Below are 13,763 nucleotides of genomic sequence, written 5' to 3' on the forward strand. Positions count from 1 at the left end.
GGCTGGGAAGGCAAATGCAACGGGGCTTGTCAGAGGTGAGGAGTGGCGCATTCCAGGTATCTGCCAGGTACATACCGGGTATTTGCTCGAATAAAGTGTGTCGGTGCAGTACAACTGTTCTGGCTTCCTCCTCCCGGGCTGACTAACTCTATAATTGACCTCTCCTACTCTTTCTAGGACTTCGTAGGGTCCTCGCCAGGTGGCCAAAAATGTACATTCTACTGTAGGTACCAGCACTAACACCTTATCTCCCGGCCCAAACACCCTAAGTCTGGCATTCCGGTTATAAGTGTTCTGCTGTGAACTCTGGGCTTGCTGCATGTGTTGTCACACAATCTGCAACACTGCGGCAATGCGATCCTGCATCTGGGAAATATGCTCGATTATGCTACGGTGGGGTGTTGACTCTGTTTCCCAGGTCTCTTTGAGCATATCCAGTATACCTCGTGGATGTCTCCCATACAACAACTCAAAAGGGGAGTAACCTGTAGATGCCTGAGGGACTTCTCTTACGGCAAACAATAAATACGGCAAAATATAATCCCAGTTTTTACCATCTCGGTCTACGGCCTTCCGCGACATATGTTTAAGAGTCTTGTTAAACCGCTCCACTAGACCGTCGGTTTGCGGGTGATAGACCGAGGTGTGTAAATGTTTGATATTCAACAACCTGCATAGCTCTTTCGTAACCCGGGACATAAAAGGGGTTCCTTGGTCTGTTAATATTTCCTTGGGGATCCCGACCCGAGTAAACAACAACATTAATTCTTTGGCTATGCCTTTAGCGGATGTATTCTGGAGGGGAACCGCTTCCGGATATCTTGTGGCATAGTCTACAATGACTAGAATGTGTTGATGGCCCCGTGCTGACTTTGGTAATGGGCCTACCAGATCCATTCCGATACGTTCAAAAGGAACTTCAATAATAGGCAAGGGTACTAACGGACTACGGAACGATTTTACTGGTGAGGTCATTTGACACTCTGGACATGTCTCACAATAATGTTCTACGTCTTTGTGTAGACCCGGCCAATAAAATCGTGCCTTTATTCTATCAGTGGTTTTCTTTACCCCTAGGTGTCCTCCCAGGACATGGCTATGGGCCAGGTCCATTACCTGACTTCTAAAGGGCTTTGGCACCAGTAACTGCTCTAACCGGTCAGGGTCATCTCTTTCTACCCTATACACCAAGTCATTGTTGTAGATAAAGTAGGGTGGTGATGGCGTAACCTCAGGATTAACTGGTACCCCATTTATGCTCACTATTGTGGCTTTGGCGTTTACTAGCGTCAAATCATCTAGTTGGGCAGAGGCAAACTTTACGGGAGCAACCTGTAAATCCTGAAAATCTAGTTCTGGAGTGTCCTCAACCTCAGGTTCTTCACCTGCCATAACCTCTAACACTGAACCAAGGTCTACTGGATCGGGAACCTCAGACCTCAAGGGCACATCCTGAACACAATCAGACTTCCTTTCCCACCGTTCCCAAAACCATGGGAAATCCTGGCCCACTAGTACCTCATACATCAGATTCGGCACTACTCCGACCTGATGATGTACTGGGCCGATGGGGTTTTCTATGAACACTCGTGCAGCCGGGTAAGTGTGATCATCCCCATGGATACAGGTTACTTGTAAGGAGACCCCTGGTAGAATCCAAAACTGGGCAAGATGTGCAGCGACCAACGTAACTGCACTACCAGTGTCGAGCATTGCACTTACAGGTATCCCATCTATTTTGACTTCACACATCCTATTCCTCTCTAAATGACCTTTCTCTATCACAGTCTGTTTAACAGCAGGAACCCCGCCCCAAAAATACCCCACAGAAATGTCACATTGCATTCGGTCAAGGTTCATAGGGCAAACTGCTGCCACATGTCCAAGTTCATGACATTTGTAGCACTCAGTGTACTTCCCAAAACTGGGTCGGGGTTTTTTCTCCAGTCTATTGGAAGGAGTGGGGCTAGAGTCCCTTCTATGGGCCGTGGGATTTCCATCTCCTTTATGAGAGTCTATGAGTCCCTGTGGGCCACTAGGCCGAGGAACAGTCTTACCGGACCTCCTGATGTGCGGGGACGTGCGACCGGGAAACTCGTCGGGACTTATATTCCGGGCCATCTACTCGGCAACAAAGTGGCGTTCCACTAAAGCGACCAACTGCTCTGCGCTTTGGGGGTCATTCTGGCTGACCCACTTCTGGACGGTGCGAGGAAGACCCTGCAGGAACCGGTCTATGACGACCCTTTCGACGACGGCGGCGGCTGTACATTCGTCAGGCTGGAGCCATTTCCGCACCGAGTGGATGAGGTCATAGATTTGGGAGCGGGGAGCCTTTTCTGCATCGTAACGCCAGGAGTGGAACCGCTGGGCCCGAACTGCGACAGTGACACCTAGCCGTGCCATAATCTCAGCCTTCAAGGTTTCATAGTTTTCCGCCTGCTCTGGCTCCAAGTCATAATAGGCCTTCTGCGAGTCCCCCACCAGGAAAGGAGCAATTATTCTAGCCCACTGCTCAACTGGCCACCCTTCGCGTGCTGTGGTGCGCTCGAAAATAGACAGGTACGCCTCAACGTCATCGTCCATCGTCATCTTCTTAATAAGGTGCGATTTTACCTGGTGAGCGACCTGTGGGGCCACGCTAGCCTGGGCGGTAATTTTCTCCCCCAAGACTCGGAGCTCCTGGTGTAGGCGAAGTTGCGCCTCGTGTTGTTCATCTTTTAGCGTCTGGGGACAGCGCCATCTGCTGTACTAACGCCGCAGTACTTTCTGTTTGTAACTTTGTAATCTGTTGTAAGCTCTCATTATGGGATGTTGACATCTCCTGCAAACCCCACAACAGAATAGCAGCATTTTCTGTTTGCTTGTACTGGAGCGAGGACAGAAACGCCTCCATTTTCCACTTTCACTGCCTTGTGGACTGCCCGCATTAAACTCCACCAATTGTGATGTCCACACCACGTTGCAGTCTCTTTCATCCAGATCAAAGGCAGGGAAACGTAGTATTGATGCACAGGAGGGTTTATTTGCCAGGTACAAAGCAGGAACAGGGTTAACTTGTAAGAAAATAGAAACAAAAACCTAACTCTTTTCAGAGTTCTGACTAATACAGCTTAGTCCCTAACTAACAGTGGGGGAAACCTAAGGTCTCTCCCCACTTTAGACACTGTACCTGCAGCTTCCCTTTGCAGTATCTCACAGGGCTGTCTGTGTGTGTGCCTTCAGACCAGCACAGCAGCAGCACAAGAAGCTGTCTGTGCTGCCTTTTAACCTTGAAGCTCATTAATTAGGGTTCAGGTGAGAGTGAAGGGAACACACCCTGGAAGGTGCTGGGTCCTATGTACCTCCCCTCAAACACCTTTTGCTTCAATATATCACAATATATATATATATATATAACAAACTGTGAGCGCACAATTCTGTAAACAAATGTTACAATTTAATGAATAAAATGCAAATAATAAATGACCATGAATGTAACAGAATTACACGAATCAAATAATTATAATAATAAGTAAAAATATATATATAAAAAATGATGGAGCTTGAAAAGCTACAACAATAGATATTATGGAAACCCTGAGGGACAAATAGTCAATGAGAGTCCTGTGAGTAATTGGTGCCTTGAACAGTCCTCCTTTAAGGAATAGAGTGCATAGCTCCAAATTCAATGATAATAAACACTCCCCTAGCAGTAGCCCTGATATATACTGAACAGGAATCACGCTGTCTGCGCGCCTGTCAGCTAGAAGCCTTGCATCTTAGGGTTATAGGAACCAATGTTGTTTAGCATTTAAGGGAGTACCTGTACGGTTGGCGTCGGGACCCGCGTGTCTCACAAGAACACTTCCGCAGTGTTCAAAGGGTAGGTTTTCCCAGCTCGACCAGAAACAGTCAGCCAAAAAAAATGTGGCGATGAAGATTGAATCAGCACAAATACCGCAGCTGCAGCCCGATGATCAACCTGTACCAGAATGATGGGAAGAAAAAAGTATGGAGAAGGTTTGGAACGGCTCATGATCGGAAGCATACCACATCATCTGTAAAACACGGTGGAGGCAGTGTGATGGCATGGGCATGCATGGCTTATAATGGCACTGGGTCACTAGTGTTTATTGATGATGTGACATAAGACAGAAGCAGCCAGATGAATTCTGAAGTGTATAGGGATATATTGTATGCTCAGATTCAGCCAAATTCAGCAAAGTTGATTGGACGGCGCTTCATTTTACAGATGGACAATGACCCAAAACATACTGCGAATGCAACCCAGGAGTTTTTTAAGGCAAAGAGGTGGAATATTCTGCAATGGCCGAGTCAATCACCTGATCTCAACCCGATCGAGCATGCATTTCACTTGCTGAAGATAAAACTTAAGGCAGAAAGACCCACGAACAAACAACAAGTGAAGACAGCTGCAGTAAAGGCCTGGCAAAGCATCACAAAGGAGGAAACCCAGCGTTCGGTGATGTCCATGCATTCCAGACTTCAAGCAGTCATTGCCTGCAAAGGATTCTCGACAAAGTATTAAAAATGAACATTTTATTTATGATTGTGTTAATTTGTCCAATTACATTTGAGCCCCTGACATAAGGGTACTGTGTATGAAAATGGTTGCAATTCCTAAACGTTTCATACGATATTTTTGTTCAACCACTTGAATTAAAGCTGAAAGTCTGCACTTCTATTGCATCTCGGTTGTTTCATTTCAAATCCATTGTGGTGGCGTACAGAGCCAAAATTCCTCATTTGTATGTGTAAAATGGAAATTTTTAACTTGCTTAGTTTCTTGTAAATTTAGTTTACACATTTTACAACGTAAACATTTGAAGAATCCTTTGACATTTAGGAATGAATGCGATCTATTTTCCATATTAAACTTTAAACAGCTGGATGCAATGGATTTTTTAAGTGAATCTGATTTTGTAAATACCACTCTTGGTATAGGTGGAAGGTGTGAATGCAGCATAGGGTCACGGAGAACTGAGTGCCAATGTTTGTTCAAAACTTGTCTTATTTTTGCTGATAAGGGTTTATACTGGGTTATAAATGGTACATCCACAGTATCTTATTCGGATATAAAGATCCTATTTTTGATCTTTTTATCCCCTTTAAGTAGATCTTTTCTGTTTAGTTTCTTAATTTTAGAATAGGCATCTTCCAACATGTTATCACTATATGATTTTGTTTTGAATGTATCTATTAAAATAGAGGCCTGTTGTTCAAAGACAGTTTCTTCTGAACAATTGCGTTTCATACGCCTTAGTTCTCCGAATGGGATATTATCCAACCACTTTTTGTAGTGGTTGCTTTCTGCTTCAATATAATTTAAACAGTTTGTTGGTTTATGATGAGTTTTAGTATAAATAGAAGCATCTTTAATATAGATTAGTTAATCCAGAAATTCCAGTTCAAGTTTATTGAATTTACTAGTGAATTTTAAATTTTACGAATTTAAATTAATGTGCTCTAAAAATATTTGTAATGTGTTGTGATCTCCACGCCAAATAATAATAATGTCATCTATGTACCGTTTGTAGAGCCCCAGATTTGCGTCAAACCCGTTGTTGGCCCAGATGTTCTCCTCCTCCCATAGGCCCATCAACAAATTTGCCTAGCTGTGCGCAAATCTGATGCCCATTGCGGTACCTGTGATTTGTAAATACATTTCTTCGTTAAACCAAAAGAAATTGTGTGTGAGTGAAATGAATACTCTTAACAATAAAATCTATAAGTGCTGGTGAAAGTGTTTTATCTAATTCCAAAAAGTGTCGTGCAGCCTTACAACCCTGATCGTGACTAATAACTGTGTATAAAGATGTGATATCACATGTGAGTAATATATGATCATCTGACCAGGTGATATGTTCTAATAAATTATGTGTGTGGTGTCCCTTAAATGTGATGGAAGTGCTTGAATTGGTTTCTGGAGAAAGTGATCTATATATGCAGAAAGATTGGAGGTTATGGATTGAACCCCCGAGATGATCGGTCTCCCGGGGGGTGAGGGGGGGGGGTTTAATGGCATCTTTATGAAATATGAACAAATAATAAAATACTGGTAATGTTGGTTTGTCTACAAAAATAAAATCGAATTCATCTCTAGTAATAATATTTTTCTTAAATCCTATTGTCAGATGATTCTCCATTTCCAACAGAAAACTATCTGTGGGATTTTTAGCAAGTTTCAAATATATGTCTCTATCATTAAGCAATCTTATGGATTCTTGAATATAGCTATCTTTATCAAGGCCAACAACGCCTCCTTCCTTATCTGCAGCTTTTATAACTATAGTAGTGTCAGATTTAAGGGATTTGATCGCTTTAAATTGATTTGCATTCAAATTGGGTTTAATTAATTTGTTTGCCTACTCTAGTTTTTCTAAATCTTCCCTGACAAGTTCTCAAATAGTTCAAGACAACCACCTTTTATATAACTTGTGTAAAATAATGATTTTTTTCTTGAAGGGAGTATGTGAGCTAAGTCAGAGAAGAGGGGAAGGGAAACACAAAATGATTGTGCCCCTAAAGAAATTCACTAAACTGCACACTACTAAGTGTAAAAAATAATAACTTTTAATAAATTTACTTAAAACATATATTACCAAAGAGTTGTGTAACGTGGATTAAAAATGAATTAAATCAACAATAGCGAGCATCTATGTCATCAAATAGATATAATTTTACTATCCCAATTAACCAGCTGATGATGGTGGGATATAGAAGGCATATGATGCTATAAGTCAGGGTGTTACCCCCTCTGGATCAGCTGCCAGACCAGATGGTGAATGTATAAAAGTCAGCGCGGACAAATAGATAGTAATGAATAAATATCCAATCCTCCTAGTGTACTATATTATAAAACACCTCAGTGAGTTACTTGTCAGTTTAATGAGGTGCATGTAGTGTGAGTCAAGAAACTGACACAGCAACAATGATGATGAATTCACAGCATATAGACATTTCTAGTCTCATCTTGCCAGCTGGACATATCCATGCCACTGGTGAGATAGCCAGCCATGGTATGTATGAGAGGTGGATCCACTCCCTAGAAGGGGCTAACCAGAGTACCCCCGAAAAATACACTGAGAAACAACAGGGGAGGGATAGGGAGTGATCACAGAACCATACTAATTGAATAGTTATATAAATAAATCAGGTAATCGAATTGTGGGTGCAAACTGTGAACTGAAAAGTGAATCAGAGAAGAGGGGAAGGGAAACACAAAATGATTGTGCCCCTAAAGAAATTCACTAAACTGCACACCACTAAGTGTAAAAAATAATAACTTTTAATAAATTTACTTAAAACATATATTACCAAAGAGTTGTGTAACGTGGATTAAAAATGAATTAAATCAACAATAGCGAACATCTATGTCATCAAATAGATATCATTTTAGTATCCCAATTAACCAGCTGATGATGGTGGGATATAGAAGGCATATGATGCTATAAGTCAGGGTGTTACCCCCTCTGGATCAGCTGCCAGACCAGATGGTGAATGTATAAAAGTCAGCGCGGACAAATAGATAGTAATGGATAAATATCCAATCCTCCTAGTGTAGTACTATATTATAAAACACCTCAGTGAGTAGCTTGTCAGTTTAATGCGGTGCATGTACTGTGAGTGAAGAAACTGACACTCACAGCAACAATGATGGTGAATTCACAGCATATACTCTGTGAAGACACATATAGCACATAGGTAGGAGGGATAACAACAGACCTCACTTTAAGATTCTTTGAGTAATTTTTCAAGGGCATAAAAATAATCAGATCATTTATCTTCCTCTATTATTGGAGTTTCTAACAGATTTTCATCATCAAATATATTTACAGGATTGATACTCATCATCGCCCTTATATTAAAAATACTCGACTGATATGCTTCCATATCTAGCTTCTTCCCATAGAGCGGATGCTGCAAACTAATATAGTTTAAGAATATATTCTATTGAATATCAGGTGTGCAGAACAGTCAAAGGAGGAAAATCTAAACAATACTGCCCCAATGCCGGTTTTAACACAAAAAACAAAATATAAATAATTTTCTATAGCACCCGGCGCATGGTTACAAATATAATGATAAAAGCATGGATCAATTAATATGAGGTTAAATGAGAAAAAATAAGAGAGACCTCAATTTCTCCACAAGTTAATAAATGGTAACGTGTTATAAGTTGTTACTTACACCTGAAAGTATATAATCCCTAAACGTATATACTGAAAGATGATTAGACAGATATAAATAGAACACAATGGGCCTTATTCAGAGAGCGTCGATAAGGCCCTTATCGAGCACTTATCGACCAAAATGGGCACCCGTATTCAGATAGGCTCGATAAGTGCTCGATAACGGCGTTTATCGACTACTTTTTTTTTGCTTTCTGAAACTCGCTGTCTGAGCAGCGATCAGCCCCTTATCGACCATTTTCGGATGGTTGATAAACTCGCGCAATTCAGAGAGCCGCGAGTCAGTGATCGCTGCCTCTCGCTTGTCAAAAACGCGATTTTATCTCCAAAAACAATCCACCACAAAAAAGTTGGCAGATAGGTGGTGAGACGGGTCGATGAGCTGCGATATGTGTTGACTTAATAAATAAAATAAATCAATTTTTCCTGCATCTGATGAATGGCTTCAGATGGCATTCATTAATACCAGGCTTTTATTTTCCCAGCATGCATCAGATTTATGGAAAATGGATTGTCATGCCACTTTGTACATTTATGTGTGTGTGTGTATGACATTATCCTTATTTTTGTTTGATCCTTTCAAATGCTGTGACCACCTGAGTGGCAGCAGTCACACGTTGCCATGTTGTATTATTTCTGTTTGTGAAGTCCTAAAACTTTTTGGAATGTGTGTTGTTTTTGTGTGTTTTTTTTGTCATGTTTATTGTAGACTTATGAGCGTCATTTGTGGGTGTTATTTTCATTTGTTAATGATTACCAGGTATTATGTCCACGTGTGTTAATAGCTTTTAGCTGTTGCTAATGTTGTTCACCTCTTCATTACGTGTATGGTGCCTCAAATCTGTATTCAGTATTAATGAGCAGCTAATGTTGGTTCATGTAGCTCATATACTGATATACATATAAGCAGGCGTTGTTTTTCACATTGTGAGCTGCTGTTATGAAGGGCAATATTCCTGCAATGAATCCCTAAGGATGATGAAGGCCTTATTTCACTGATTTTTTATATGTTTTCAATAATGATTACATTTGATGGTCAACATAATGTAATGATTACACTATGTTTTTCAATTGTGTTGATGCTAGCTTTACATGCTACCTCACACAATCTTCATCATGCTCTCTGTGAATTCAGCTGTGTTATGTCTGCAGCAATCCAGCATTTGTAACATATTGGAGATGTTCCTGATCTAACATTGCTACAGACAGTGCATGTTTCTACTGTGTAATCCGTTCACAATAATAAGGTGTTACACAATATGCTATGTATTAAATAGCGATCAAAACATAACAAATACATTTTTAATATATACATCAATTTGTATGTTATACTTAATTTGTCATGTGAAATTAATTGTTAATTAATGATATCCAACAGGTATCATTGTGTTAATTAATGATTTTCATTAACACCTCCTGTGATTAGTAGTCATGTGACGTTATTACAACTACATTTAAAGGAAGCTAATGACACACTTCCTTCCAGCTAGAGATGGCGGGTTACGATACTGACAGTGATGTTTGGTTTTTCATGCGTGCACATCCACATTTGGATTTAGGAGACACAGGAGAGAGAGGGGGAGAGGGGAGGAAGAGAGAGAGGGGGTAGGGAGAGGGGAGGAAGAGAGAGAGGGGGTAGGGAGAGGGGAGGAAGAGAGAGAGGGGGTAGGGAGAGGAGAGGGGGTAGGGAGAGGGGAGGAAGAGAGACAGGGGTTGGGGAGAGCGTTCCCCGACAACGTATTTTTCGTGATCGTACATATTTGGAGGGGCTGAGCGAGGCAGAAATAATTACTCATTATCGTTTGAGTTCATCAGCAATATTGGCTCTTTATGCAGACTTAAGAGCAGATTTAGAGCCGTTAACAGACAGAGTTCATGCAGTACCTGGTCTTGTTAAAATGCTGATCTCATTACATTTTCTTGCTTCGGCGTCTTTTCAGTCAACTGTGGCCATAGTAGGTGGGGTGTCGCAGCCATCAATGTCGCGTGCCCTTACCCAGTTTCTATGTGCACTGAATAGACGTGCTAGGAATTATATACATTTTCCTAGTGAGCACACAGAGTGGTTGGAACTAAAGAAGGCTTTTTATAGCATAGCTGGTCTACCATGCGTGATGGGTGCAATTGATTGCACACTTGTTGCTCTGCTCGCACCTGGTGAAATGGAGTATGTGTACCATAATAGGAAACACTTTCACTCCATTAATGTGCAGGTTGTATGCGATGCTAACATGAAAATTCTGAATGTGGTAGCCAGATTTCCTGGTTCCAGCCACGACTCATATATTATGCAACATTCATCAGTCTACCATGCATTTGAGGCTGGTATTTATGGTCATGGTTGGCTGGTGGGTGAGTAAATATTTATAGAAGACTCGTGTGTTGAACGGTTTTTGTAAGTATGTGTTGTGGACACATAATGAATTCATACATTTTTGGAATGTTCCATTTCTTATACTGTATGAAAGTAGATATGTAACGTTTTTAAATGGTTCAATGTTATGTTAACAAATATCATACCATAAATGTCAGTTCGTACAGTGAGATATAGACATTAAATTGACTATGGCAACATTATGTGTTACATTATGTGAAGCGTTGCTGCAGGCATTAGAATTTGAATGCATTTGGTATGATCATGTCTGTTAGTAACATCACACATCCTTCTATCCTTGAAAGTTTGCTAATGTATGTACTAAATACATACTGTATATGCATGTTATCTTGACCTTACAATTCTTGTTACATATTTAACATGTAATACAACCACATTGTGTGTCTAATGTATGTGTTGATGTTATACAATATGTACATGTCTGTCAGGCAATAGTTATAATAATTCTGAAGCTTTTGTTGTGCCACTGTATTATAGGTGATTCGGGATATGGTATTCGAACGTGGCTCCTAACCCCACTGCTTAACCCACAATCCCCTGCCGAGGAGCGTTATAATGCGGCACACATATCCACTCGCTCAGTTATTGAGAGGACGTTTGGACTGTTAAAAAGTCGTTTCAGATGTCTTGATAAATCTGGTGGTGTCCTACAGTACAAGCCTCAAAAGGTCGCTGACATAGTGATGAGTTGTTGCATTCTGCATAACATTGCATTAAGTAACAATATAACAGGCGACATACGTGAGGGTCTCGATGATGAACCTCCTGTACATGCAGCAGGGGATCATGAGCAGACTGCCAGTGGGGTGGAGACACGGCGTAAAGTGATTTCCACATATTTTTCAGGTCATTAACATTGAAAATGTTAAAAGTTTTGTATAGTGTGTCATGTTGTTGCATGTCATATTAATGTTTTTTTATTTACAACTACCATAGGATAGTGTTGGCTGAACACATTAGGTATCCAAGTTATGCGGTGTGTACGTGGCCACATGTGTATGGTATGTAAATGTCAGTCTTATTTTGTTGCTCTTTCAGATAAGTACTAAAATACTACAATGTCACAGGTGGACATGATGCATACATGTTGTACATGTTCATTCATGTATGAAACTAGTGATTTATTATGTAATTATGCTAATTTATGCATTATTAACACATCATCTTTAATAAACTATTAACAAAGTGAACATGTACAACATAATATGTATGATTATATGTGTCCTAACTTCTTCAGATTATATGTAATACAGACTACAATAGGCCATGAGACTTAATCATGAAATTACACCTGTCAACGTTGACATTTTTGATTTTACAATTACAAGGATCATTCTGTAATAAAGTTCATTGAATATGTATTCATAATGTGTTTCTACACAAATCTACATGTTGTTATAAACACACTTATGTGCCATTTGATTACTTTTACCATGCATATCTATATATGTAATCATGAATATTAACAAATCTATGTATTCATTATGTAATGCTTTTAATGGTTAATTATTTTCTTGGAATATGCTACACCAACATTGGAATATAATTGTGGCTACAGGCAAGGTATTCATCATAAAATTGTGCACATATCAGTATACACATACACACTTCATAATATAATGGCATTTATGTACGGTTTCTGTGTGTCTTCGTTGAACAAAATAAATTGTCACACGTGCATGAACCACCCACATGTAGCCTTTATAAAGTAGTGTTGTTTAACTTAAATGCATAATATCTAATGAAGCTTTCACATTCATTAAGCAAACTAACTAAATGTTTTCGGCATCCTTTTGCAATATTCTATTCTCCTTTGATGCTTCTCCCTGTCAAACGGTTTTCTCTGAAATGACATAACATTAAGAAACTGTTAATATCATGATATAGTACTTATGTATTCATTGATGCGTGCGTTTTTTCAATGATAATGTTTTCCTGTATGTGTTGTTAAAAAATATGCATTCTGGCATGTATCCACAACTATGTCTCATGTGCGCACTTAGGTCATCAGACATGATTGTGCATGTGCCTTTGTGTATGATATGTTAAAGCGCAGGGGGACATGTTGTGTTGCTTGCGTTCAATATGTCTATTAAGTTGTACAACACAAGAATGGTTATAAGTAAGTATTTTAATGAATTTGTGTTACAACAGATATAAAATTATATCCATTGTAATTAGCTGAGCAAGGCGTATGTTTTTAAACTGTACTTTTGCACGCACGGCCATTAACATTCACAATGATGAAAACTGGGAACATACATGTATATTTTACTCTTATTCTGCAAAAATACAGTGTAGTTATATAAGTTTATGTAATGCATGTTTGTGTGATTATGGCGAATGAATTAACATTTCATAGAAACATTACATGTATGAACGTAGTGTGTCTCATCCAAAATCTCATTGTGTAATGTAGGCAAAATATGTTATCACATTGATTGGTTGCAATGGTAAATCATTAACGCATACATACATTCAGAGTAGCGTGCAAAAGGGTGCAAAATCATGAATGTCGCTGCCATGTGACACAACACTCCCTGTTGTGCGTGCTTGTACATTGTATCTAAGTGCTGCCTAAGCTCACGCTAATTGTCATAGCTGCGCGTGAATTGCACTGTGCTTTATGAAGTCAGCGCACATTTTATGTTGACGTGTGGGGCGGGACGCTCAACACTATGCAATATCACACAAACCTTCCTCTCGCAAAGCGTGTGATATATGTGCTCGAGTAATGGTTTCCATTATTGCAAAACTTTATCATTGTGTTGTGGGGTAACTGCGATAAGACCATGAGAGGGCATGTGTGTTGTTTAGCAGCACCCTTTGCCAGTCCGGTACACCTCCGCTTCCGAGTTACGGGCAAAAAGAATACACATTTGTTTACAATATGTAACATAGGAAACTGCGATTCTTTCCACTTCAAACATGCCACTGTATTGTATTTTGCGCGCGCATAAACGGAAGCTGGATACTAAAGTGAAGTTGTTTGTCAAGTAAAGACGTCACGTGAACGTCTCCTCCAATGAGGGTGCACTTTGTCCGTGTACACAATATTAAAGTTGTGAACGTTCTGTATGGGCAGGGAGAGCATGTTATTTGCTTATGCTACTTTCAGCAACTACTGTGCTCCCATTTTTGCAGCCTATGTTCAATGGCATGTGCGCACGCCT

The 13,763-nt window shown here is 40.0% G+C and overlaps 1 long non-coding RNA gene across 1 annotated transcript in view; it reads left to right on the top strand.

Annotated features, from left to right (window-relative positions):
• Positions 1-11,007: 11,007 nt before the first annotated feature.
• Positions 11,008-13,763, top strand: part of LOC142470598 (uncharacterized) — an 8,919-nt gene continuing 6,163 nt past the window's right edge. Inside the window, exon 1 of the long non-coding RNA XR_012789279.1 lies at positions 11,008-11,591. This is a non-coding gene — a long non-coding RNA (uncharacterized LOC142470598). The remainder of the gene's footprint in view (positions 11,592-13,763) is intronic.

The sequence above is a fragment of the Ascaphus truei genome, chromosome 1 (assembly GCF_040206685.1).
Source record: "Ascaphus truei isolate aAscTru1 chromosome 1, aAscTru1.hap1, whole genome shotgun sequence".
Taxonomy (NCBI): Eukaryota; Metazoa; Chordata; class Amphibia; order Anura; family Ascaphidae; genus Ascaphus; species Ascaphus truei.